Source organism: Schistocerca piceifrons, chromosome 7 (genome assembly GCF_021461385.2).
Source record: "Schistocerca piceifrons isolate TAMUIC-IGC-003096 chromosome 7, iqSchPice1.1, whole genome shotgun sequence".
NCBI classification, from domain to species: domain Eukaryota; kingdom Metazoa; phylum Arthropoda; class Insecta; order Orthoptera; family Acrididae; genus Schistocerca; species Schistocerca piceifrons.
Window position 1 is genome coordinate 415,177,874 of NC_060144.1, and position 27,896 is coordinate 415,205,769.

The window sequence follows — 27,896 nt, forward strand, 5'->3', positions numbered from 1 at the left end:
GCGATAAAATATTATACCCAACATACTGGGCTTAAACAAGAAGCTACCAGTACCAGTATCATGATATTATAAAGCGCAAACGAACTGACTAAAAACAACCGCAGTAAGGAGATGCTGAGTATCGGAGCCATTCTACGACATTACAGCACCGTTGGAGGCGCAAAAGATTTGTACGCCTCGCAAAAGTCAGTGTGTTTGAAGCCTGTCATCAACAGAAAGGTGGCAAGCGGCCGGTGACAAGCCAAGTAATCCGAATTAGCGCTGCTGGCGTCAAGCGAATAATTTTGTACGAGACGTGCGGACGGCAAAGTGTTAATATGATTTACTTGTATGTTGTCTGGCTATTCGAGGAAACAGCTTCCTAAGCACCCTAATTACACGAGTGAGCAGGCTCCCACACACATGATGGCAGATAACATTCCCCAGGCAATATTCGCCATGTATTCATCTCTCCAAATCACTCGTTTCGTCATCCTCTGTGCAGTAGCGTCGTTCTTTACACCAGCTCAAGCGTCGCTTAGTACTGACTATACAAATGTATGGCATATGAGGAGCTACTCACCCACTATACCCCATTCCCCTTAACTCCTTTCGAACAGTCATTGTGCTAGCTGGACTTCGGAAATCACGATTGATTCCTTTCGCTGATTTCATGTGATTTTTTACAACTATCCTCCGCAATGCTCGACGCCCCTTGCCCGTCAATACACTGAGTCTGCCTGATCTCGGTTTACCTATGGTTCCTCTTTAGTATTGCCACTTCAAAATCACATCCCCAACGGCCTACCTCGTCAGCTTCAGAAGGGTTGAAACGTCCTTGATTGATTTGTTGCTCAGGTTGAAACTTCCATTTAACGAATAAGATTATGATTAACGTACTCTGCTTTGTTTAACAACAGTAGTGCTAAAGTGATAATGCACTGTAAAAGTAATCTGACCTGTCGGAAAGAAAAGGCAAGCATTTAATACTGGCAAATCGAATAATCTGACTGCAAGAAGTTCGAACAGTATAGACTGCTTGAATAATGAACTTGGACATAAAACCTACAATAATTAGTTTTGCAAAACTGATCACAGGTACCAGAACTAAAACTGATACACAATACAGAAAAATCTGACTGTCTCTGAATGACATAAGTTGGCCCTGATTGAATAATAAAAAAAACATAAAAAATATTTAATCATTACCTCTATTCTGCGCAAATCTGGATAACGCGTTCCAGTACTGCTCTGTCTTGCGCGCCGCTATGCTACATCTACATCTACGTGATTACTCTGCTATTCACAATGAAGTGCCTGGCAGAAGGTTCAATGAACCACCTTCATGCTGTCTCTATACCGTTCCAGTCTTAAACGGCGCGCGGGAAGAAACGAGCACATAAATTTTTCTGTGCGAGACCTGGTTTCTCTTATTTTGTCGTGATCATCATTTCTCCCTATGTAGATGGGTCCCAACAGAATGTTTTCGCAAACGCAGTCGAAAACTGGTGATCGAAATTCCATGAAAAAATCCCATCGCAACGAAAAACGCCTTTGTATTAATGACTGCCACTCCAATTCACGTATTACGTCTGTGGCACTATCTCCCCTATTTCGCGATAATACTAAACGAGCTGTCCTTCTTTGAACTTTTTCGATGTCACCCGTCAGTCCCACCTGATGCGGATGCCACGCCGTACAGCAGTACTCCAGGATAGGGCGAACAAGCGCGGTGTAAGCACTCTCTTTAGTAGACTGTTGCATCTGCTAAGTGAATGAATCGCAGTCTGGTTTGCTCTGCCCAAAGCACTATCCGTGTGATAGTTCCAATTTAGGTTAATTGTAATTGTAATCCCTAAGTAGTTAGTTGAATTTACAGCCTTCAGGTTTGTGTAACTTATCGCGTACCGGTAATCGAAATTTAGCGGATTTATTTCGGCACTCATGTGAATAGCTTCACACTTTTCTTTATTCAGGGTTTCGCAATTCGTTTGGGTCATCTGATGACTTTTCAAGGCGGTAAATAACAGCATCATCTGCAAACAATCTAAGAGGGCTACTCAGATTGCCTCCTGTATCTACACAGACACAGTCGTGAGGTGCAATGAGTTCTCTGTTGGTTGCAAATCGAAGTAATTTCGGAACACATTTGGTTCCTTTTTCACTTTGGAAAAAAAAGTGATCAATTAAAATTGTAAGAGAAAGGTAAGTGAAAAATTACGCTGCAATAATAAATGAGTGACTTCACATAAATGAAGGACTGCACCTTCTCATATTAGTTACCATTACATAATCATCTTAATTAAACAAATCGATAAATTGAAACTTTACAATTAAAATACAACTCTACAACTACCCCCTCACAGTTAACCACTATCTGCTACTGCGCCTACGCGCACACCAAAGATAATAACCTAACTTCTGCGATATAGCTTTACAACATCGCTGCTCGCTCACGAACGAGTGAGATATCAAAATTATATATGATACCTAAGAAGGTGACATTCGATGACTACTCCACGTTCAAACTCACTCAGCTCCCCTGACGGACCCATTCTGCTGTAACTGCTTCTGCACTGACAACACAATATTCTCGCCTTCTTTTATACTGGCGGGACCGCCTCTCGTGGCATATGATTTTCAATAACACTTCACATAGCGGTGTTCGAATACTTCTGCTCAGATACTGTGTACTGTATTCCAGCACTGATCCGAAAAGAACGACTAGGAGTAATCCGTGCCTGGTTCCCTCCAAACAACAGCTTGTTGCGCCACGGCAAGTAATTATCCATCAAATATAATAAACATGGAATTTTCACATATTTTGGCGCTCTAAGATTGAACGTGAACGCTAAATTTAGTTCACACGAATAAAATAAGATTATTTTCTTCTGAAAATAGGAGAAAATTGACCACAATGTGTGGTAGGGTGGATACAATGACGGTTATCATGCCTAGGAGCTCAGAACTTCCAGTGGAGACAACAGGTGTGTACAACTAAACCTCCGATATTTCCAGAGTCTCTGGAGGTGCCGTCTGTTTTTACCACACGCTGGTACAGAGTGAGAGAGATGTACGAGAGACAGGCATTACTTGAGATAATATAAATTGCAGGGACATTTTCAGATGAGTGGTCAAAAGCTATCGTTTTTTACGGTGGCAGCCCTGAGGACTGAGAGGACCTTTAACAAAGTAGAGAAAGAAAACGCTGATTGATGACCAAGAGACGCTGGCAGGATATCAAAGCCGGCCGACTAACAAGATTTAGACACTAAAAATGGGATTCGTTGTTGACAGTCTCTGGATGCCCAGTTCGAAAGTTTTTTTTTGGTCATCAGTCTACTGACTGGTTTGATGCTGCCCGGCACGAATTCCTTTCCTGTGCTAACCTCTTCATCTCAGAGTAGCACTTGCAACCTACGTCCTCAATTATTTGCTTGACGTATTCCAATCTCTGTCTTCCTCTACAGTTTTTGCCCTCTACAGCTCCCTCTAGTACCATGGAAGTCATTCCCTCATGTCTTAGCAGATGTCCTATCAGCCTGTCCCTTCTCCTTATCAGTGTTTTCCACATATTCCTTTCCTCTCCGATTCTGCGTAGAACTTCCTCATTCCTAACCTTATCAGTCCACCTAATTTTCAACATTCGTCTATAGCAACACATCTCAAATGCTTCGATTCTCTTCTGTTCCGGTTTTCCCACAATCCATGTTTCACTACCATACAATGCTGTACTCCAGACGTACAGCCTCAGAAATTTCTTCCTCAAATTAAGGCTGGTATTTGGTATTAGTAGACTTCTCTTGGCCAGAAATGCCTCTTTTGCCATAGCGAGTCTGCTTTTGATGTCGTCCTTGCTCCGTCTGTCATTAGTTATTTTACTGCCTAGGTAGCAGAATTCCTTAACTTCATTGACTTCGTGACCATCAATCCTGATGTTAAGTTTCTCACTGTTCTCATTTCTACTACTTCTCATTACCTTCGTCTTTCTCCGATTTACTCTCAAACCATACTGTGTACTCATTAGACTGTTCATACCGTTCAGCAGATCATTTAATTCTTCTTCACTTTCACTCAGGATAGCAATGTCATCAGCGAATCGTATCATTGATATCCTTTCACCTTGTATTTTAATTCCATTCCTGAACCTTTCTTTTAATTCCATCATTGCTTCCTCGATGTTACGGATTGAAGAGTAGGGGCGAAAGGCTACAGCCTTGTCTTACACCCTTCTTAATACGAGCACTTCGTTCTTGATCGTCCACTCTTATTATTCCCTCTTGGTTGTTGTACATATTGTATATGACCCGTCTCTCCCTATAGCTTACCCCTACTTTTTTCAGAATTTCTAACAGCTTGCACCATTTTATATTGTCGAACGCTTTTTCCAGGTCGACAAATCGTATGTTTGAAAGTAAAAAAAAAAGTATGTTTTTAAAATGTCATGTTCGTTGTGCCTACTGTCGGGCCATACTTTGTCCTGATACACGGACCTGTTACGTGATTTTTTTTCCTTTGCAATGGAAACGATTGTGACCGTGTGTTATCATACTATAACAGCCTAACTTTTTTTTAATCTCTAAAGGGGTGAAAACGAACTATCGTGAGGTGCTTCTACTTGAAGAAAATGCGCTCTTTGAATGATGCTGTGAAACAGATTATAAAAGAATGAGATTTTCACTCTGCAGCGGAGTGTGCGCTGATATGAAACTTCCTGGCAGATATAAACTGTGTGCCCGACCGAGACTCGAGTTCGAGTCTCGGTCGGGCACACAGTTTTAATCTGCCAGGAAGTTTCACATTATAAAAGTCTCCAACGCAGAGCAACAGGGGATCAATAGACAATTCATACTGGAATTCGATGTTTCAAACAAAGAAAAGAAAAAAAATGACTTTCTACAAGCAATTAAAGGCTTATGGATTTATATAAACCAATACAAGGCGATAAAAACAAAAAGTGACTTTAAATTTTAAGTTAAGAATATTTAGGGAAGTTTCGTAAGAGAAACTTTATAATCTAGAATTATATATTTAATGACCAGTGAATCATTTAAAAACCATATTCCTAGTGGATAAGACAAGGGACATTCTAATGATACCCGGTCACTAGTGCAAGTAACGGTAACGATTTTATGAACTCCAAAATGTAGTTATACACAGCACAAATATGCAAAAATAGTCGCCATAATTGTTGGTAGATTTATCCCATTGCGACACTAGCCGGTCGATTCCATCCTTTAAGAAGCCAGTAGGCTGCTGTCGGATCCAGGGTGGACGCAGTCACACACTTCGAAGTTCGTTGCGAATCGATGTCCGCGAATACCTTGTTTTAGATGTCCAAACACATGAAAGTCACACGGTGAAAGGTCGGGACTGTAAGATGGATGAACCTGTCCAGGACTAGCATCATCTTCCAGTGATTCACGCCACTCAGGGAATCGTTTGCGCCATTCCACGACATTTGAACAACTCAGACTGTACTCGCCGTACGCAACCTTCATCCGTCGATACATTTCACGGCCTCCAACACCCTCCGCAGCCAAATATCGAATCACTCCTCGTTGCTCTTGCTTACTCGCCTGCATGTGCGGTGGTGTACGATAACTTGTGTGCCCACCTTCTCTTCGACATGAAACCACACTGGCGCTATGCAACATCAAACGGTGCGCACGCGTCAGTCTCTCTACCAACAGATCACTCCACCTAACCCGCAGTTACATGGTACCGCCTTACGTGTAAGGCAAAGGTAGACGCACTGACCAGGTTTCATTTGAATGAACCTCATACATGTTCAGTGGTTAATAAACCTTTATTTTTAATACAACTCTGTACAGTAATCAACGAGCAAACAAACATAAATCTTTGATTTATTTTTCGTCTACCAATGAATTTCAAACACTGTGAGTGTGATAAGTAATTGTAATAAATGTAAGTACTATCTAATAACATGTAACAAGTTCATCTGAGCTACGATCTAATAGATCACCGTTATTGTTTCACAGTATCGTTGCAATCAGAGACAGTGTTGACTGAGATTTAGACTTAAATGCGAGATTCTGCTTTCAGCGATCCACTGAAAAGTTTTCCTGGTACGATCGATAGGCCCACTGAGTAACGACGAGAAATACAGGGTGACACACGAGAGACGGACGGTTTTGAACTGCATAGCACTGAGGGCGCGGTGGTGGGAGGTGGTCGTGGTGGGGATAATTCTGATCCACACAAGTCGCCATTTCATTCACTCAGTCACTATGGAGCAGTGGGACTTGCAACGTCGAGTGTTTGTCTATGACAGTTTGTGAAAAGTGGTGAGTCTATTATTGCTACGCAATGATTGTTTCGTGCATGGAGCTGTTCCGGCCGGTAACACAATCCTCAGATGGGTGGAAAACTTCAGATCAACTGGAAACATACTGGATAAGAAGCATCCTGGCCCGAGACGCAGAGTAACGACACCAGAAAATGTTGAAAGGGTAAGGCAAGCGGCAGTCAGAAGCCCAGGACGGTCAGCTGGACGTCATGCTAGTGAGTTACGAATCAATCGTGAATCGGTTGGACCAATTTTGCATAAAGAATTAAAATTACACCCCTACAAAATGCTCATTGTCCAACCACTTAAGGAATCTGATTTTGCTGTACGAGAAGACTTCGCTTACACAATACAAGTGATTTTGGGATCGAATGAAAATGATGAGCGATGAAGCTCATTTTCATTTAAACGGGACTGTGAATAAGCAATACCTACGTTACTGGGCTTCAGAGCATCCACACCTTATCCACTAGCGTCCTCTACACTCCAAAAAAGTAACAGTCTGGTGCGCTCTTGGCTCTGTTGGCATTATTGGACCTTATTTTTTGAAGAGAACGGGGCCACAGTTACTGTTAATTCGGTTCGTTACATTCGTATGCTTGAAGCATTCTTGAAACCAGAACTAAGAAGACAACGAATCCCTTTAAAACGCGTTTGGTTCCAGCAGGATGGGGTAACATCGCACACCGCAAACGTTTTGGCAATGTTCCTTGGCCTCCCAGGTCTCCCAACTTGTCAGTATGTGACTTTTTTCTGTTGGGGTACCTTACGAACTGTGTCTATAACCATAAACCACGAAATTTGGACGAGTTGAAGAATGCAATCATTCAAGAAATTGTTGCCATCCCTGCAGAGATTTTAGTCTCTCTGATGGAGGATTTTGAGAAGAGACTTGAGTCCTACATTCGAAATGATGGACATCACCTTGACGACATTATTTTTCACAAATAACTTTGTTAACTAAAATGGCAAATAATGAGCTTTGATTTTGTGTAAGCAAACATGCATTAATTTTAAAGTTGGCTGAGTATCATTTCATCAAAAACCGTCCGTCTCCCGTGTGTCACCCTGTATTAATACTGTATCATATTAACAAGGTGAGACGTGATATTACGACTGATGAGACGATAAGCGAAATCACGTTCTTGTACAGAACTATTTTAGATGCGTATTCCACATCTAGTGATCTCACAGTCGGCAGGGTTCAAGCAAGCCCGCTTTCCTCTGGGAAGGAATCTGCGCTCTGGACACCCTGCTCCTATAGGCGACGGGGGAGAGCCACAGACACCAGCCGAAACTGACAGCTGGAGGCGCGAGTCGTAATGATGTTTACATAAGCTCCCACAACGCAGCCCCGCCAGAACGCAGCTTCATAATTGCTTTTCATTACGGAAGCGGATGGTGACTGGTTTCTGGCGCTTAACGTCGCCTCATCATTTCACTCACTGAAGACCGTCGCGTTCCTGAGCAACCCTGGCTACAGTCTGATGGAAGGCGGAAACCGTTTCTTCTTAGCAACGCAGTCAATGAAGTTTCGCAAGAAATTATTTATTTCAAAATGGCTATCTCGAAACGAAACCCATTTCACAGCGTCGGAGTTTTCTGCTTAATTCAGTAAACCTTCTACTGCGGTCTGACACGGCACACTTCCCGCCACACTTAGTCGCGAAGTTTAAACCTTCTTTCCAGCTACATGCTAAGTAAATTAAGTTGTGCCACACGTTTGTAACATTTAAAGATCAAAAAATTCAACGAGGACTACCTGCAAGGCAAACTTCTTTCGGCTGAAATAAAATACTGTCTTATTTAGAACAAAATTATTTCAGCTCCATGATGCGCTTTGCGCTCTGTATTTCTGACACGTTCCCTGCAAGCATGCTACTGACCTCACTACAGCTGTTTGGCAAATAGCTTCTAAATTTCCCCTCCATAGCGCCTCTTGTCGTTGGTATTAACTTATTTTATTTATGATTACGCTGCTTATGTGTACTTGCCTTGTCGTTCATGTCTCAGGACAACTATAGTTGTGTATGGTTTTGTTTTATTATTCAGCCAGTCGGTGTGGCCGTGCGGTTAAAGGCGCTTCAGTCTGGAACCGCGTGACCGCTACGGTCGCAGGTTCGAATCCTGCCTCGGGCATGGATGTGTGTGATGTCCTTAGGTTAGTTAGGTTTAAGTAGTTCTAAGTTGTAGGGGACTTATGACTACAGATGTTGAGTCCCATAGTGCTCAGAGCCATTTGAACCATTTTTTTATTATTCTATCGTACTTTTACCCAACCCTGTGCAACTAATTTTATATCTACAACAGCAATAAACTCGAACAGCGTCATTATTTACTCAATGCTGTTAGTACTTCTCATAACACTGTGACTGTGAAAACAGGTCTGCAGTCTGTTTTTGCGAGTGTGTGAATAAGGGCAATGTTGTTCCCGCTTACGTTTAGGAAATCAGTCATTCTGTTTCATTTTTTTCTCCTTAAGTCTAATATTAAGACCCTTGCAGTCTTTCCCTCTCTGTCTTGTCTTAGTTAAGGTAGAACCATATTTGATGACGATTATTATTATTATCGTATGCATCAATTACAGTAATACACATTTAGCAAAACAAAGAAATATATACAAAAATGAACATGTGAAATTATATATAGTACACAAGTTTTAAAACGGCTCAGACTACACTCGGATGTCTGGACTCGATCCAGCGGAGCAAGCGAGAGACCTCCACGTGAGCAGTCACTTTTTTCGCCTTCGAATGCCTCTTCATGTACCTTGATCACTTCCGGTGCTCCATGGGCGACTAATTGGCCTTTCCAATTAGGCTAACTCTCGCAGAAGGCGATTTAAAGATAATTCCAACGGCGATTACGAAATTAACAATAATATGAAACCTTATGCAAACGGCGCTGTTCAGAGCCAACCTGGAATCGTGCTCAGAACATGTCAACTTTATGACGATCCATCAATATGAAATAATATATTTTGCGGTTGCGGATCATGTAAATGATCACCAAGTTTCTTGGTGATGCAATCTCGAGCGCTTCGAAATCAATAGCGGTTATTAAACAAAACTAAATATTGCTGCGCTTACAAAACCCTCCTTCGACCAATAATGATGGGATTGATAGACATAATACATAAAATCAAAAGAAGAGCAACGCGTTTTGCAGAAAGTTTATTTAGCACGTGCTAAAGCGGCACTGAAATGTTCAACGGACACCAGCGGCAGATGCTGCAAGAGCGGCGTTGCGCTTAACGTTGAAGTTTACTGTTAAGATTTCGAGGGCGTACGTCAACCACACACAGGATGATTCAGAACTGTTGCGCAGTTACTAGTGTTGTCGAGGAGAATCAGGACAATAGTACTTAATAATCAAACCATGTCCAGAAATGCACTTTTTGAAAGATAAATGGCTTTGAAAGAACGCCAAAAGACACATTGTATGTGCATCAACCAACTCGTATATGCATGAACTACAATGTATGATGGAATTATGTTGCACAAAGTGTACCTGCGAACAGCTTTTCCGTACAAATGGCCCGTCCGCAGCTAGTGGTCTAGGGGCTAGCGTTGCTGCCTCTGGATTACAGGGTCCCAGGTTCGATTCCCGGCCGGGTTTGGGATTTTCTCTGCTCGGGGACTGGGTGTTCGTGTCGTCCTCATCATTTCCTCATCATAATCATTCGTGACAGCGGCTAGATTGGATCGTAAAAAAATTGGACAGCGTAACAATTGGGACTTTATACGTACGGGCGCTGATGTTCGTGCAGTTGAGCGCCCCACAAACCAAACCAAATTAACGTACAGACGGCCCAAAAGTCCTGGAGCGTCCTGTTGACCCCCGCTGCAGCTATTACTCTAGTCGGACAAGGAGATCGTCCTGTGACTCCACAGGAGTCTCGTGAACAATATTTCCCATGTAGTCCTAAAGGAAAAAGTCCAGGGTATTAAATCGGGCAATCGTAGTTGCCAACGAATCGATCCACTTGTCCCCAATGTTTGATGAAGGTGCTGACGGACGTCGCGTGAAAAGTGGACTGGCACGTCATCAGGCTGGAACCACATCGTCCGACCTATATGCAATGGCACATACTCTAAATGCTGCAACAGTAGGTCTCGCAGGAAGGCAAAGTAGCTGTGATCCATTAGACGAGGCAATAGAACACACGGGCCAGTCAAACAACCGTGGATAATATCGGCCCTCACAAAAATAATGGCTCTGAGCACTATGGGACTTAACTTCTGAGGTCATCAGTCACCTAGAACTTAGAACTACTTAAACCTAACTAACCTAAGGACATCACACACATCCATGCCCGAGGCAGGATTCAAACCTGCGACCGTAGCGGTCGCGCGGTTCCAGACTGTAGCACCCAGAACCGCTCGGCCACTCCGGCCGGCGGCCCTCACATTAATATCGAAACGATGTTGAAATGTGTGGGAATGTGTGGCATGAAGGTTTTCCTCATCCCAAATGTGGCTGTTACGATAGTAGAGCAGACCTTTGTGAAGTGTGCTTCATCTGTGAAAAGAATCGTAGGAAAGTCTGGAACGAGGACACAACGGTGGAGGTGCGTCTGCCCACAATACGATGGGCTGTATTAGCCTTAAAGATGCCAGTTTCCCGAAGCCGTTGATCCAATCTTGCAGAAATGGAGTGTGATGGACGGGCGCGATCCCGAAACTGTTCCTGATAACATGCGTTTTGCTAATAGGCCATTTAGTCCACTTTCACAGTAGATGTGCAACATGTCAGTGTACTCGGAAAACGTGTACTCTGCCATTCTGTAGCGCACAGTCTTTCTAGATCACTCAGTGCTAGCTGATGTACATTCCCTTCAATTTATTGGATTGTTCTCTGACAACACGTGACATATCATCACAAGACATCACGTGACACGAGAGACCGACCTCTGTTAGTGTGTATTGTCTTCTATCGTTCAAAGTCGTTTATCTTCCAAAAGGCGCATTTTTCGTCATGGATTTATTGCCATATATTGCTGTTCTGAATACCCTCCGCAACACCTATAACTGTCTAACATGAATTCTGAATCACCCTGCATTTCCCCCTGCAATGTGTATCTCGTGAAAAGACCATGAAGGTAAAATTAGAGAGCTTCAACTGCATACGGAAGATTACCGTCACTCATTCTTGCAGTGAACCTTCTGCAACTGTAGCAGTAATGGTGGAAGTAACGGTGACTCACAAAGTACCCTCCGTCACGCACCACAAGGTGCTTGCGAAGTATGGATGTAGAATGGAAATCGCGACGCCAGGGGGCTTCGAAGACAAGTCGGAAGGAGCGTTCCAGCGTTCAGTTTTCTTTCACAGTGAATTTAGGGCGAAGACAACGGGAGGTTCCCAATGGCCGGCGTTTTGTTTACACGAATGGCGTAACGGAAACAACAAAACTTGTTGGGAGCGGTTCTGCGGTCAATTCAGCGGAGCGGCGTTGGAATCGATACCTGTGGAGTCGACCTGAATCGACAGCTCCTAGTGGCTGGAGGAGGAAGCGAGTTGCGAACGCGTATCCGCGGCCTTTCTCGTCACCCGAGATGCCGCTTCGTAGACACCCGACACCACGCACGTGACGTCACAAACCTGCGCTCCGCGGCCTGGCTCGCGGAACTGCTGCTCTGGGAATATTGTGAGCTTTCCTTCCGAACGGCTTGTCAGAACTGAATCACCGAGCGTCACACCTTGTGTGTTTTCCCGGGAAAAAAAAGACACGCAGCATATTACCTCCTTGCTGTTTCCTATTTTAGAGTTGAAATTTTCAATGGAAGTGATTTCACTTCAAAAGACACAGAACCTTTGGTAGTACAGGACGGAGGCTGGCGCTGCTCCAGGCTTTCATTTGGGGCAGGGGGCTACAGTCACACTTCGTTAGTCTCCACCTGTCACTCGTATCTAACTAGCCATCAATACGACTTTTAAAGTGCAACAAGTATCTCCGATTATAAAACTAATCCATACAGCCACATCACTACGTATTATAGAAATGAAATATATATATATATATATATATATATATATATATATATATATATATATATATATATATATAAGTGTGTGTGTGTGTTTCCGCATGTCCCCCTAAACCATTCCACTGATTTCTGGGACACAATAACTATCAAAGAGGTGAGGTTGAAAAAGCAGTGCAGATCACGACGCGCGAGTAGCCATACTTTAGTAATACAGTATATGAGAGTGAGGTCACTTAGTATTTAATGTACTGAGACGTGTTTTTTATTATTATTATTATTTTTAAAACCCAAAAGCAGCTGGGGTCATAACGCGCCCACGTCAGAACTATATAACACAAAGAGAGAAAGAAGTTAAAAAACGACTATCGTCAAGCCCAATTGACTAAGAGAAGACAGCTTAAAAAAGGGACATGGAGAAAGGGTTACAAATGACATCATACAGAAACGGAGGTCCAAAACTAAAAATTAAATGATCTTCGCCATATTGCTTTGACGGATAAAAAGTAAAACGCCGTCGACAGCCCGGGCGTCATTTGCTAAAACGACAGATTACTCAGACGGAAAACCCAAGCGGGAACGTAAACGGTTAAAAAATGGACATTCCGTCAGGAAGTGGCCGACAGTTAAAACTTGGGCGCAATGTGTACAAAGTGATGGGGGAGCGCCAGTTATCAAATGACGATGGTTAAAAAGGCAGTGCCCAATACGCAACCTAGTTAAAATGATCTCTTCTCGGCCCTCCCGCCGGGAGGAGGTCTTGCAAGCCGCTGGGAGAGGCTTAATAATACTGAGGCTATTCCCACGAAGGGAGGACCAATGGCGATGCCAAAGGGACACCACCTCCTGACACCCAGAGATCATTGGAGGGAATATAGAGACTAGTGGTCTAAGGTACGAGGACTGCAGCCTTGGCAGCAGCGTCAGCAGCCTCGTTTCCTGGCAGACAGACTGAGAAGTGTTTGAAAGATTGAATTAATATTGGAAAAGTTAGTGCTTCAAATGCTTACGTTGCGAACGTGCGGATCCAAACATAAAGGTTTGGAATAGGTATCATAGGAGCTTATGAAGCCCAACAAAGACTGATCGTGCCTGCTGCCGACAACAAATCTGACGCTATTCGCGATTCCACAGTAGAACCACCAAACGACAGGGAATTGTTGGGTAAGGCAAGACATACATGGAAAGATGCAACTCTCCTACCACCCCCCCCCCCCCACCACAACTGGACATCTGATTACTTCCCGAAAGTAGATGGGAATAAGTGAAAGAAATAGCAATTCCCTCACTTATAATCTCGCCTAGTGTTTACAAACGTACCTCTAAGTGAAAATTTCATAACGCTGAATTGATACTTTGATTCTATGTACTGTAGGTTTTGATGTTGTATTGTGAGACATGGTGCTACTGTAGTTCTTAACTCCATTCCTTAATTCCTGTACCTCTCGAATTCTCTTACGAATGCAGTGGACATAGGGATGTTTAGGAGAGGGAAATCTCGCGTACAGACATATGACATAAGTAACACCCAATGACCTGACCATGTTAGAAGTCCTTGTGTTCCGCTGAGCGCTACATTCTGCACTCTCACGATGTCTAATGTCTACTGAGGTCGCTGATGTGGAGTATCTGGCAGCACAATGCACCTAATATGAAAAACGTATGTTCTTGGGGTGTCCGGATTCTCTTGATCACATAGTGTATTTAGCAACTGCAAAGCGTTGCCGGGCTCGTTAGTGTAGTATAAATTCAAGTGTTAGGAAGTCTTTTTTGAAAGGATTTTTCCTCGAGCGTAGTCGTGTATGATAATCAGTTGAGAAAAGAAGAGAATGGAAGCTTCTGAAATGTGATTGTGAATATTAGATCGGATAACTAACGAAAATGTACCGAACTGAATCTGCGAGAAAAGGACTTGACACAAGGAAACCACAGAATGTCAGGACATACCCTGAGGCACCAAATAAAAGCTGATTTGGTAATGGAGGGAAATGTAAGGGTAAAATTTGTGAAGGGAGACCGAGGCTTGGCTACGGTGAACACGTTCAGATCGCTGTACGTTGCAGCAGATATGTAAGGATGAAGAGGCTGGCACAGGACAGACTAGAGGGTTGAGCCACAAACTAGTCTGCAGCTGAAGACCATACAACAATACTGTAACTATATTCTGTTCCGAGACAAAAAAAATAGATTTAGCAATTTCTTCCCCGTGCGGGTTCGCTTTAGCATAGGTCTTGTAATGTAATGCTATTAATCACAACGTTCAGCACAGAGATACCTTCTCTTCACCTCTCTGGCAGGTCTCCCAATGAGCCTGTGTGGAATATGGCCATCTGGCAACGGTCGCATCATTGCTCTTCAACAGTCAGACGGGAAGCTCTGTCACTCGGATTAAACATGCCAAGCTGCCAGCACCACTGGTACACATCCAGGGCGTCTCCAGTTTGTTGCCAGTAGTTGTACAAGTTCTGACTTCAAATTAGCGTACGTCATCGGCGATCTCTGTGGCTGAGCGATCACCGTTCCCGACTGCCACCGGAAGACTCACAATGCTCGACAAACCAGGTATTCGTCCTAGCTCTGTCCTCTCACCCTTGCGACGACAATAGACATGCTGCTTGAAGGAAAGTAGTGTTGTTGACCTCTTAATCAGACATTAAAAGCAAGGTGAGCAATGTATTTATCACTCTACAGTGATGTCGTAGGCAGAGGATGAAGCACCAGTCTTTCCCAAGATAATTTCCTGCAGGAAGAAGACAGTTTGGGCACTGAGTCCGTGCCGTGTGCCATAGATCCCACAAGGAATTCGATTCACTATTGGAATGTTGTTAAGTGAACGGGTCATAATGCATATTTGATGATTTCAATTTGGCCTTCGACAGTGGAATACTGAAATAACCGTTATTTCTGTACTCTACAAAAATCTTTGAAACATTAAGTAACGTCAATTAGAAGCTCTAGTTAATGACAGCAATGCGGAATTACCTGATGGGTAAAATGACGAATTTGTTTTTGACTGAAGATTGTCCTGAGCTCAATGAAATTCACTGGTAAAAATAAGAACGTTAAATTGTCGTCCTAGTAGCTAGGAGAAGAGGACGTCCTTGTACAGTAAATTCCTCTTACGGTAAAGATGTAGATGATGTAGTAGATGCGAATAAAAATTCAAGAAGAAATGTGTTGCAAGCCTTTTGAAAAGGTTTTCCAACGTTGGCCAAATACCAAGCCAAAATTTGTTGAGACAACGAATGCCCCAAAATGCAGGAAACATGGCTGTAATTCCAAAGTAAGGCGTGTGCGTAAATGTGGAATGTATTTATGCGTTGTGAAAAATAATTATTTGAAGCGTATCGTAAAACGTACCATGAAGATTTATTTACTGCAGTAGCAAATTGTTACTTGTCAGAAATCTTTGTATGATTATTATCTTTAGAGCATCAAAAAAAATGTGTTGGAAATCATATAATTCCAAAATATTAACAATAAGAATCCTATTTTCTCTGTGCATTAGCAAATGCAGTTTGCCGTTCAAAATGATTATATATATTGCTGATTGAAATCCATTGAAGAAGGGTGGAAAGAAACACTATAAAAAAGTATTTCCTTTACAGTTGTATCATGCTTGTTTATTAGTTTGCTGAAAAACATGAAAAGAAAAATTTCCCGTGAATTTTTTTATCTCAGGAGTGAAAAGGTTATTTATAATGATACTTGGTTAACGACAGACTTTCCATGAGGTATTTTGCAGGTGATACCGTGAAGAGTTTGACAGAGCACTGAAAGATCTGAGTCGAAACAAGGCCCCCGGGAGTAGACAACATTCCACAGCTGGAAAATACTAACGCGAATTCTTTACAGACGAATGGAAAAAGTGGTAGAAGCCGACCTCGGGGAAGATCAGTTTGGATTCCGTAGAAATGTTGGAACACGTGAGGCAATACTAACCCTGCGACTTATCTTAGAAGAAAGATTAAGGGAAGGCAAACCTACGTTTGTAGACTTAGATAAAGCTTTTGACAATGTTGACTAGAACACTCTCTTTCAAATTCTGAAGGAGGCAGGGGCAAAATACAGGGAGCGAAAGGCTATTTACAATTTGTACAGAAAGCAGATGGCAGTAATAAGAGTCGACGGGTATGAAAGGGAAGCAGTGGTTGGGAAGGGAGTGAGACAGGGTTGTAGCCTATCCCCGATGTTATTCAATCTGTATATTGAGCAAGCAGTAAAGGAAACAAAAGAAAAATTCGGACTAGGTATTAAAATCCAGGGAGAAGAAATAAAAACTTTGAGGTTCGCCGATGACACTGTAATTCTGTCAGAGACAGCAAAGGACTTGGAAGAGCAGCTGAACGGAATGGACAGAGTCTTGAAAGGAGTATATAAGATGAACATCAACAAAAGCAAAACGAGGATAATGGAATGTAGTCGAACTAAGTCGGGTGATGCTGAGGGAATTAGATTAGGAAATGAGACACTCAAAGTAGTAAAGGAGTTTCGCTATTTGGGGAGCAAAATAACTGATGATGGTCGAAGTAGAGAGGATATAAAATGTAGACTGGCAATGGCAAGGAATGCGTTTCTGAAGAAGAAAAATTTGTTAACATCGAGTATAGATTTAAATGTCAGGAAGTCGTTTCTGAAAGTATTTGTATGGAATGTAGCCATGTATGGAAGTGAAACGTGAATGATAAATAGTTTGGACAAGAAGAGAATAGAAGCTTGCGAGATGTGGTGCTACAGAAGAATGCTGAAGATTAGATGGGTAGAACACATAACTAATGAGGAGGTATTGAATAGAATTGGGGAGAAGAGGAGCTTGTGGCACAACTTGACTAGAAGAAGGGATCGGTTGGTAGGACATGTTCTGAGACATGGAGGGATCACCAATTTAGTATTGGAGGGTAGCGTGGAGGGTAAACATCGTAGAGGGAGACCAAGAGATGAATACACTAAGCAGATTCAGAAGGATGTAGGCTGCAGTAGGTACTGGGAGACGAAGAAGCTTGCACAGGATAGAGTAGCATGGAGAGCTGCATCAAACCAGTCTCAGGACTGAAGACCACAACAACAACAACCGTTTCCTGCGTGAATGCGGTAACGCCAGAAGACTGTAGAAAAATGCAGGAACACCTGCAGAGCACCGAAGATTGGTGCAGGCACTGGCAGATAATTGTAACATATTCCACGTACACAGGCGAAGAGATTCATTACCGTTCGATTACGCTATTGGTGCAAAGTTATTGGAAATAACAGTAACCGTAAAATATCCGAAAGTATCCAGCCGGGCGACCTTAAGCGGAATGACCAGATAAAACAAACAGTAGGAAAAGCAGAAGCTACGCTGAGATTCAGTCGAAGAATATTACGGAAATAGAGACTGAGGTGGCAAAATGGGATAGCGATATGCTCTTACAAAGATGGCAGCAGTTGCTTGAGTCATCAGTCTTCTGACTGGTTTGATGCGATTCGTCAGGAATTCCTCTCCTGCGCCAACCTCTTCATCTCAGTGTAGCACTTGCAACATACGCCCTGAATTATTTGTTGGGTGTATTCCAATCTCTCTTTTCCTCTACTGTTTTTACCCTCCATAGCTCTCTCTAGTACCATGCAACTTATTCCCTGATATCTTAACAGATATCCTACCATCCTGTCCCTTCGCAAGGTATAAAACGGCAGTACATTGGCGATACTGTTGTTTGTACTCAGGTGATTCACGTGAAAAGATCTGCGGCATGATTATGGCCGCACGACGGGAATTAAGACTTTGAATGCGGAATGGTAGTTACAGCTAGACACAAGGGACATTCCACTTCATAAATCGTTAGGGAATTCAATATTTCGCGATCCACTGTCTCAAGAGCGTGGCGAGAACATTAAATTTCAGGCATTACCTCTCACTACAGACAACACAGTGGCCGACGCCCTTTACTTAACGACCTAGAGCAGCGGCGTTTGGGTAGAGCTGTCAGCGTGAAATAACCGCAGAAATCAGTGTGGGGTGTACGACGAACGTATCCGTTAGTACAGTGCGGCGAAATTTTGAGTTAATGGGCTGTGGTAGGAAACGACCGACGAGAGTGCCTTTTGTAACAGTACGACACTGCCTGCAGCGTCTCTCTTGGGGTCGTGACCATATCGGTTGGACCCTGGACGACTGGAAAAACGTGGCCTTATTGTAGGGTTTGTGGCGCAGACCCCACGAAGCTTTGGATACAAGTTTGTCAACAAGCCGCTGTGCAAACTGGTCGTAGCTCCATAATGGTGTGGGCTGTGTTTACATGGAGTGGACTGGATCCTGCGGTCCAACTGAACCGATCATTGACTGGAAATGATTACGTTCGGCTGCTTGGAGACCATTTGCAGCCATTCATGGACTTTTATCTCCTTAAACAACGACGGAATTTTTATGGATGACATTGAGCGATTTCCACGTACCACAATTGTCCGCGACTGGTTTGAAAAACATTCTCGACAACTCTAGCGATGATTTGGCCACCCAGATCGTCCTACATGAAGGCCACAGAAAATTTATGGGACATGATCAAGAGGCCAATTCGTGCACAAAATCCTGCCCCGGTAATAATTTCGTGATTATGGACGGTTATAGAGGCAGCATGTCTCGTTATTTCTGCAGGGGACTTCCAATCCCTTCCAAGTCGAGTTGCTGCACTACTCTGAGCGAAAGGTCAGACACAGTATTAGGAGATATCCCATTACTTTTTTCCTCTTAGTGTAGTTCATCTATGAAAGAAATGGCTTAAAAACACTCTTTCTATCGATTCCTGAGTATTGTTATTGTTGTGACTATTACTGAGGGTTAACAGAATGTAACGGACCTACACTTCCAGTTAATTAAGATTTCTAAATGACACATGCACATAATGTTCCTCGTTGTTTGTGAAAGGCATATTTTCCAAAGAATAATGGAAATTCGGATAAGTGCAAATACAGTTGTAACCGAACAGTTATCGCTACTTTCGCAGGATAACGATTGAAAGAAGTTCTGACAAATAGATTAAAATAAGAAATATTTAGTGAAATTTTATATAAATAAACTGAACCTATTATAATTTTTGTTTGAAAATTACTGAAGAAGGGTTGCCAGCTCACTGTGTGAGCGAAAATTACTGTATGATTGTTAACTTTTTATAGCCTGTAGTTATGAACTAATCACTAAACTGAAATCTGTAAATTATTTTGCACTAGAATAAAGATTAGGATAAGAAAAGCTTTGATCGACTTCATCGTCAATATTTTGAGGTTGGTGATGTATGTAGTATCTGTTGCAATGACTGTATAACAATTTTTTTTTGTGACTAACTTGCTGATATTCTTGTTTGGTTGGGATACCTCATGCATCGATTTCTTCATTACGTTGTTGATTGTAGCAAAACGGATTTGCTTGTTCTCCCATATAAATAACTTTCTAAGTTCGTATGAAATTTCGGCTAAATACGCTACCATTATGTAGGCTTGGTCTCAACGTAGGTGGTATGGTGTTACCTTCTTCCAGCCTTTCAACTGACACCCACCCAGATGTAAGGGAGCCTATGGTTTAACGTGGGCGTAACAAACTAACAATGAATTGACAGTAATCTGACTTCGAAGGAACAGAAATTCTCACTTTTCGCCTCATCCTGTTCGGTGCTTAGAACTTCACTAATATGTATGTTTATTAGAATGCTAATCACTTGCCACACACAATAATATCATGACAGAAACAATATTCTACCAATCACAAAAGTACGCCTAGAGTCCTTCTGAAATATTTTTTTCTATCTTATGTCCAAGATTTAGATGATGCACTTCTTCCTGAAGATATTTGTCTGGATAGTAAGCTTGTATAGAAGTGAAAGGCATAGAATAAGCAGTTCAGACAAGAAAGAAGTTAGATTAAATGAGTAAATCAAATAACTAATTGTGAGGTAATGAATGTAATTGAGGAAAATAGAAAATTATGGAACAACCTGACTAAATGAAGGAATCGGCTAACAGGACACATCCTGAAGCATCAAGGAATAGTCAGATTGGTAATACAGGGAAGTGTGGTGGCACAAATTATGGAGGGACGCTTTGAGTGATGTCAGCAGGTCCAAATGGTTGTACGTTGCAGTAGTAAAGAGAAGAAGAACCTTGCGCAGGATACACTAACGGGAATCCTTGCATCAAACCAGTCTTTGGACTGAAGATCACAACAAACAGCATATATATATATATATATATATATATATGGGACACTACCTGTATCGAGAAAGTCATCTTATACGCATAAAGAGATACCATGGCACATTCTGAAACTGTAAATCCCCTTAAAAATATTCCCAGCATGCTAACCCCCCGCCCCCTACCCACCACGCAAAGAAACAAAAAGTTACTCGGCCCTACATTAGGTCAGGCGTCAAGCAGACCATCTTCTTCGCAATAGAGAATGAAAGGTAGACTATAGTCTATGCGATGCTGAATCAGATTACGTTTTTACATATGTTAAAAGTATCTTGCGATCGAATTTGCCGTGACATTGATGTAGTGTTGTCTCCAAAGGCGTCAGATTCAGCAGAACGATAATTAATCAACTAGGCGCAAGTAAGGTTAAATCACATGCGCCGAGCATTAGTTACGCTCGATTAAAATTCGTCGCTGTTTCACAGACACCAACTGCATCGTTTTATCTTGTACTCCTATAAGATTACATGGTACATGAAATGCGCATCATCAGAATACACTCTAGTGTATGCACTTTCTTGACTCATTGCGTAATGGCGGAGTCGCAATAACCGTGAATATTGTAATTTAAATAATACTGCACGGGTTTCATTCATGAAATATAACTCATGTAAATGCGAGGCACAGATTGGGTCCGGAGAGCTGGTTTTACTGATCGGCTGCGTTTAATGTGAGCTGAAATACGGCGTTCACGCTATCTAGCGCGGCGAATTACGTATTATGGAAGTCATGCAAGACGCCTAGGAATGTCCAGGGTGGCTACAGGTAAACTTCGCTATTTGAGAGGGGCTCCGTGGAAAACGCGTGACCGTAGGTCTTCGAGGAAGCACTGGTAAGAAAATGACGGGGAGAAGTATCGATAAACACCTGCGAGGGTAACATTTGTTAATAGCGTACATTGTTTATGTTCCAGGTAAAAACGTTGCTCAATATGACGACCATCTGTGTCCACAATAGCCTGGAACCGTACTATAAATTGCTCTGCTACCAGCCAAAATAACGGTGGAATGACATGTTTAGCTGTCATGACACATCTAGTGCACTACTTGAAGACTGCACATTGCATCCGGCGTTCTCAGCCATGTCAACAGTAACTCCTTCAACAATTTGTGGCGCAATTGGCTGTCGGACATTCCCAGCAGCAATTCCCACGCCAGTACATTCGAACTCCCGAATCATATTGTTCAATCCACTGCAGAGAGAGGATTTCTCCGTATTCCTTTAAAGGGTCGATACTCGCAAAGAGCAGCACCGCTGTTCCTGTTGCTTTTTACGAGGGTCACTCCAAAATAAATGCACACAATTTTTTTTAAAATCTATCTTTTATTCTACATGTTTGAAAGTTTTACACTGTGTATTAAATACATCCTTTAGGAACAATATTTTCATTTCTCCAAATCATTTCCATCCATCTCAACTGCCTTACGCCATCTTGGAACCAGCACCTGTATACCCGCACGGTAAAATTCTGGACCAACCTGTTGGAGCCACTGTTTGGCAGCGTACACAAGGGAGTCATCATCTTCAAACCTTGTTCCACGAAGGGAGTCTTTCCGTTTCCCAAAGAGATGATAGTCACATGGAGCCAGGTCAGGACTGTAAGGCGGGTGTTTCAGTGTTGTCCATCTGAGTTTTGTGATCGCTTCCATGGTTTTTTCACTGACATGTGGCCGTGCATTGTCGTGCAACAGCAAAACATCCTGCTTTTGCCGATGTGGTCGAACACGTCTGTGAGCAGTCACCAGTTCTTTAACTCTCTGCACATTGTCTGGAGTCTGTGCAGTACGAGGCCTGCCGCTGCGAGGACAAGCCTCAATATTGCCGTGCCCGCTTTCATCACGTAACCTGCTTGCCCACCGACTAACTGTACTGCGATCGACAGCAGCATCTCCATACACCTTTTTCAACCTCTTGTGGCTGTTTCCCACTGTCTCGTTTTCACAGCACAGGAACTATATGACAGCACGTTGCTTCTGACGAACGTCAAGTGTAGCAGCCATCTTGAAGACATGCTGCGACGGCGCCACTAACGGGAACAGGTTGAACTAAGTTTGAAAACAAGCGGGAAGGATGTATCTACACACTGTAAAACTTTCACACATGCAGAATGAAAACTGTGTTTTTACAAAAATAGTGTGCATTTCTTTTGGAGTGACCCTCGTAATTTTATGAGTAAAGCCCTACTCTCTTTGTACAAACTCATGGTGACTACCTGCTACTACATTCAGGTGACAAAAGTCTTGGCAAAGCGATGTGCACCAATATGGATGGCAGCAGTATCGCGTACACAAGGCATAAAAGGGAGTGCATTGGCGGGGCTGTCACTTTTACTCAGGTGATTCACGTGAAAAATTTTCCGAAGTGATTATGGCCGCTCGACGAGAATTAATAGGCTTTCAACTCGGAATGGTAGGTGGAGCTAGACGCATGGGACATTCCATTTCGGAAATTCTTAGGGAATTCAATATTCCGACATCTACAGTGTCAAGAGTGTGCCGAGAATATCAAATTACAGGCATTACCTCTAACCACGGACAAACCAGTGTCTGACGGCCTTCACTTAACCACAGAGGATAGCGACGTTTGAGTGAAGTTGTCCGTGCTAGCAGGCAAACAACAGTGCGTTTAATAATCGCAGAAGTAAATGTGGGATGTACGACGAAGGTATCTGTTAGGACAATACGGCGAAATGTGGCGTTAATGGGCTACGGCAGCAGACGACCGACGCGAGTGCTTTTGCTAGCAGCACGACACCGCCTGCAGCGCCACTCCTGGGCTCGTGACCATATCGATTGGACTCTAGACGACGGGAAAACAGTGGCATTGTCAGATGAGCCCGATTTCAGAACTGATATTAGGGTTCGAGTGTGGACAGAACCGACGAAGCTATGGACCCAAATTGTCAACAAGGCACTGTGCACGCTGGTGGTGACTCTAATGGTATGAGCTGTGAGGTGGACTGGATTCAAATGGCTCAAATATCTATGGGACTTAACATCTGAGGTCATCTGTCCCCTAGACGTAGAACTACTTAAACCTAACTAACCTAAGATATCACACACTTCCATGCCCGAGGCAGGATTCGAACCTGCGACCGTAGCAGCAGCGCGGTTCCGGACTGAATCGCCTAGATCCGCTCGGCCACAGCTGCCGGCTGTGGACTGGGTCCTCTGGTCCAGATGAACCAATGATTCATTGCGAATGGCTATTTTCGACTACTTGGACACCATTCGCAGCCATTCGTCGACTTCATGTTCCCAAACAAAGATGGAATTTTTATGCATGACAATGGGCCTTGTCACTGGGTTACAATAGTTCGCGACTGGATTGTAGAACATTCTGGACAGCTCGACCCAATGATTTGGGTTGTTCCCAAACACAGATGGAATTTTTATGGATGACAATGGGCCTTGTCACTAGTGCAATAGTTCGCGACTGGATTGGAGAACATTCTGGACAGCCGGCCGCGGTGACAGAGCGGTTCTAGGCGCTACAGTCTGGAACCGCGCGACCGCTACGGTCGCAGGTTCGAATCCTGTCTCGGGCATGGAAGTGTGTGATGTCCTTAGGTTAGTTAGGTTTAAGTAGTTTTAAGTTCTAGGGGACTGATGACCTTAGAAGTTAAGTCCCATAGTGCTCAGAGGTATGTACCTGTATAGAAACTGGCAATGACGTCCACAACGGCCGTACTGTAGCCCACGAAGAAAATAAGTGTACAGAACTCAATTTGCTAGAACAGTTAGAAACATTGTTACACAGAGAACAAGTTCCTGAAAACATGCCAATTGATGAAACCGATTTTAACAACTAAAGGTTTTCAGCAGTTTGAAAAGTTTATTTTTTCCTAAAGAAACAAATATATGGTAGTTGCAACCTCTCATAACGGAAGACCGCGTCTGCTATGTGTCCAGATATTTGGTTTTCAGATGGCTTCTAGGTATAAACATTAATGTAACATCTCTATATCATAGTACAAATAGCAACACCTGTCTATATGTGGAAATATACCATCTTTACAATTGAACGTGGTCTAACTTTTTGTGCTTTGTTTACGACAGTGGTACGAGACGAAATCCTTCTCTCTGTCTCTCTCTCGGGTGTATATACTGAAACCGTGCCTTTAGAGCAATGTAAGTACTACCGAAAACAACAAGCAATTTTCCAGTTTTCTCTTAGTTTTGTAAAAATTGTAGTCACAATGTGCCAGATTGTAACACATCTGAAATACGTTGTATATTAAAATAAAAATCACTATTTGTGACTGAAGGAATTTTTTTTCTAATTTACGTATTTACTTTTTGCCTGCAACATTCTAGAAAAGAATCACAGTGGACTAGCCAAAGACGCCATTCTGATTCTCCTATTCCAGACATGACATACTGAATAATCTTGGAAAATACTGTACTGACGTGTTGCTTTTGCGGGCTACCAGCAGATGTATTACCATTCGTGGCTACTTCTTGGCGTGCTGCCTGTTGGTGCTGGTCTCGGGATCTTCGTCCGATGACGGTTTAGTGGTGGCCGCTTCTTCCTGCCATTTCGCCAGTACGAGAGGTTAATATTGTTATTTATCCTCCGCTGCTTCACTCCGCCACTAGTATTGGAGGGTGACTAAAAACGCTAGCCACTCGTGCATGCTAAACGTCAAAGGAACCACAAAACGACCGAAGAAGTCCGAAGGTACCGAGAAAACCAACAAAAAGAAGTTATATTATTGTCGACTGTTTTCCTCGATCTTTTAATTTTTTTAGTAAATGTAACCTTACCCTGTTAAGTCCAGAAAATTCCTGAAATACTGAATACCAAAACTCCGTTGATCATGAACACATTTTTTATGAATTTTGTTAGCTTTTGGTCTGCAGGTTATGCAGCGATCTCTCAGGGTTTTAAAAAGTTTTTAGATCTCTAGAGTAACGTCACGTTTATTAAAAAGTTTTTAATTATTTTTTAAAATCGATGTATCCTTTTGTTGAAAGAGAATCATATCCTTTTGTTGAAAGAGAATTTTCATATTACTTCGTATTATTGGATATTGGCTGATAATGGCGACCGTTACGAAAATGTGATTTATACATTCTATTGTTACTGAATCACATTCACGTTAATGATTATTTCGCACTTGTATTCGGTGAATATGTTTGTAGAGTGATACAGATTACAGAACATAAATTTTTTGTTCGCTCTGTGTACAATCGGGTTATCAAGGGATTGATTGGCTGGTTTTGCCCATAACATTTCCCTTTACTATTCTGACCTTTGTCAATCACTATTATATTTTACTCTGCTGCTTCTACCAATACGGATTAACTGTTCTTTGAAGCTATAGCAAACATCTTATTTCTGTAAGGGTATTTCGAGGGATTCTGTCCGCAAGTATTCTTTCCGCCACCTCTCCATTCCAAAGTCTGTTTGTCAGCCTAATTTTTTTACAGCTTCTCATAAAACTCCCAGCATCAATGATTCGAACTTTTTCTCCTTCGGAGTTACTATCGCTGTAACATTTCTGTGTTCCAGAAATACGATCTCCGCACCTTATTCCATAAGTACGTGGCGTTATTTGATGTCAAAAATGCTGCTTTCTTTGGGTAACATCCTTCAACTGCAATTTCTTTTATACCTCACTTGAAACATCCGCCGTGCGTAATTTTGCTTGATGTAGCAGATCTATTACACTTATTTTACTGTCCTCTTTGACGAAAAACTTTACGCTCCCAGTATTATTTGCTACCTTGTTTCTTTATTCACTGATGCTTCACACGAATGGACCCGTTATTTTTGATATGTGGATAGTAGTAGTTGCAACATCGGGCTCTCGGCAGGTGATTCAAATCATGTGTAAGGAAATCCATGCAAGGAAAATCGTAATAATCCAGAGAGACCTCGACAAAACTTCATCTTGATTCCAAGACTCGTAACTATGTCTTCCTGTAGAGAAATTCAGTAAAATACTTCGATACCTTGGCCACATTCTTAGTGACTGTATGATTCATGTGTTGCCAAAAGACTCTTCGATCCAGTTCCATATTTTATCTTACAACGAAGGAAGAATCTCCTAAAAAATCTTATCCAGAACTGGGGATCGGAACCATTTTACTTTAAACCGGGGACAGCATGTCCCAGAGAAATAAATATGAAAGCCTATTTTATTTGTTTACGTGTATGTACACTAACATCGTAACTTGCTCTGCATGTGCTGTGTATCTACGCCACAACCAACGCCAGGGGAGTAGATATAATTCTTTTTTCTGATGGAGGGGAGTGGGTTTCAGTCCCGTTCAAGTAGAACATCGTCCTTCAGGTCGGTATCCCAAAGTATTAGCTACTGAACTGTCGTAAATTATTTCAAGGCTTAGTTTTCATTTACTGAAAATGTGATACAAGTAAACAGAAATGAAAACACTGTGGTAGAAAAGATTCGATGCTTATTGATGTCGATGTAAATCGATATGTAAATCGCGAGTATTTAGCACCTATAAAATTCATGGTATGCGACAGACCACCTCAAATTCTTTCAGATCGATCAGCATCACTTAAGTTACTTCTGTTAATAAACGAAGAAACGTCTTTTTTATAGGTTGGGTTGGAAATGGAGAAACTTTAACACAGTTGTACCTATCTTCTGAACTGACTACTGTACCTGCTGAGATTAGCTCTAGCTTCCTGTACTTCTAACATATCTCCGCCACTTTCTTTAAGGTCTTCATTGGGTGATTCCAGTTTTGCTACTTTACATTGCAAAAAAAAAAAAAAAAAAAAAAAAAAAAAAATTTCTCGCGAAGATCTTTTTTGAGTTGTTTGCTCCATGATAGTTCCTAAAAAGAGGCAATAAACGTGTGAAGTGTTCGGCGTCGAAATGTTATGGCATTGTTAGGATGAAATAACCATAAATACTGTGTGTTAAAGTTAAAGAATCGTGGTGCGTAATCTAAAAAGTGCAAAATTACATGGAATTAAATGTTTAAAAATTCCACAGACTTGCCCCCCTTCTAACAGCCGTGTACCGCAAGTCTCTAGAGGAACGGAAAGTTCCAAATGATTGGAAAAGAGCACAGGTAGTCCCAGTCTTCAAGAAGGGTCGTCGAGCAGATGCGCAAAACTATAGACCTATATCTCTGACGTCGATCTGTTGTAGAATTTTAGGACATGTTTTTTGCTCGAGTATCAGGTCGTTTTTGGAAACCGAGAATCTACTATGTAGGAATCAACATGGATTCCGGAAACAGCGATCGTGTGACACCCAACTAGCTTTATTTGTTCATGAGATCCAGAAAATATTAGATACAGGCTCCCAGGTAGATGCTATTTTTCCTGACTTCCGGAAGGCGTTCGATAGAGTTCCGCACTGTCGCCTGATAAAGTAAGAGCCTACGGAACATAAGACCAGCTGTGTGGCTGGATTGAAG

At 42.3% G+C, this 27,896-nt stretch overlaps 1 protein-coding gene across 1 annotated transcript in view; it reads left to right on the forward strand.

Annotated features, from left to right (window-relative positions):
• Positions 1–27,896, forward strand: part of LOC124805329 (ras association domain-containing protein 10-like) — a 1,110,196-nt gene that overhangs the window by 329,598 nt on the left and 752,702 nt on the right. The window lies entirely within an intron of this gene.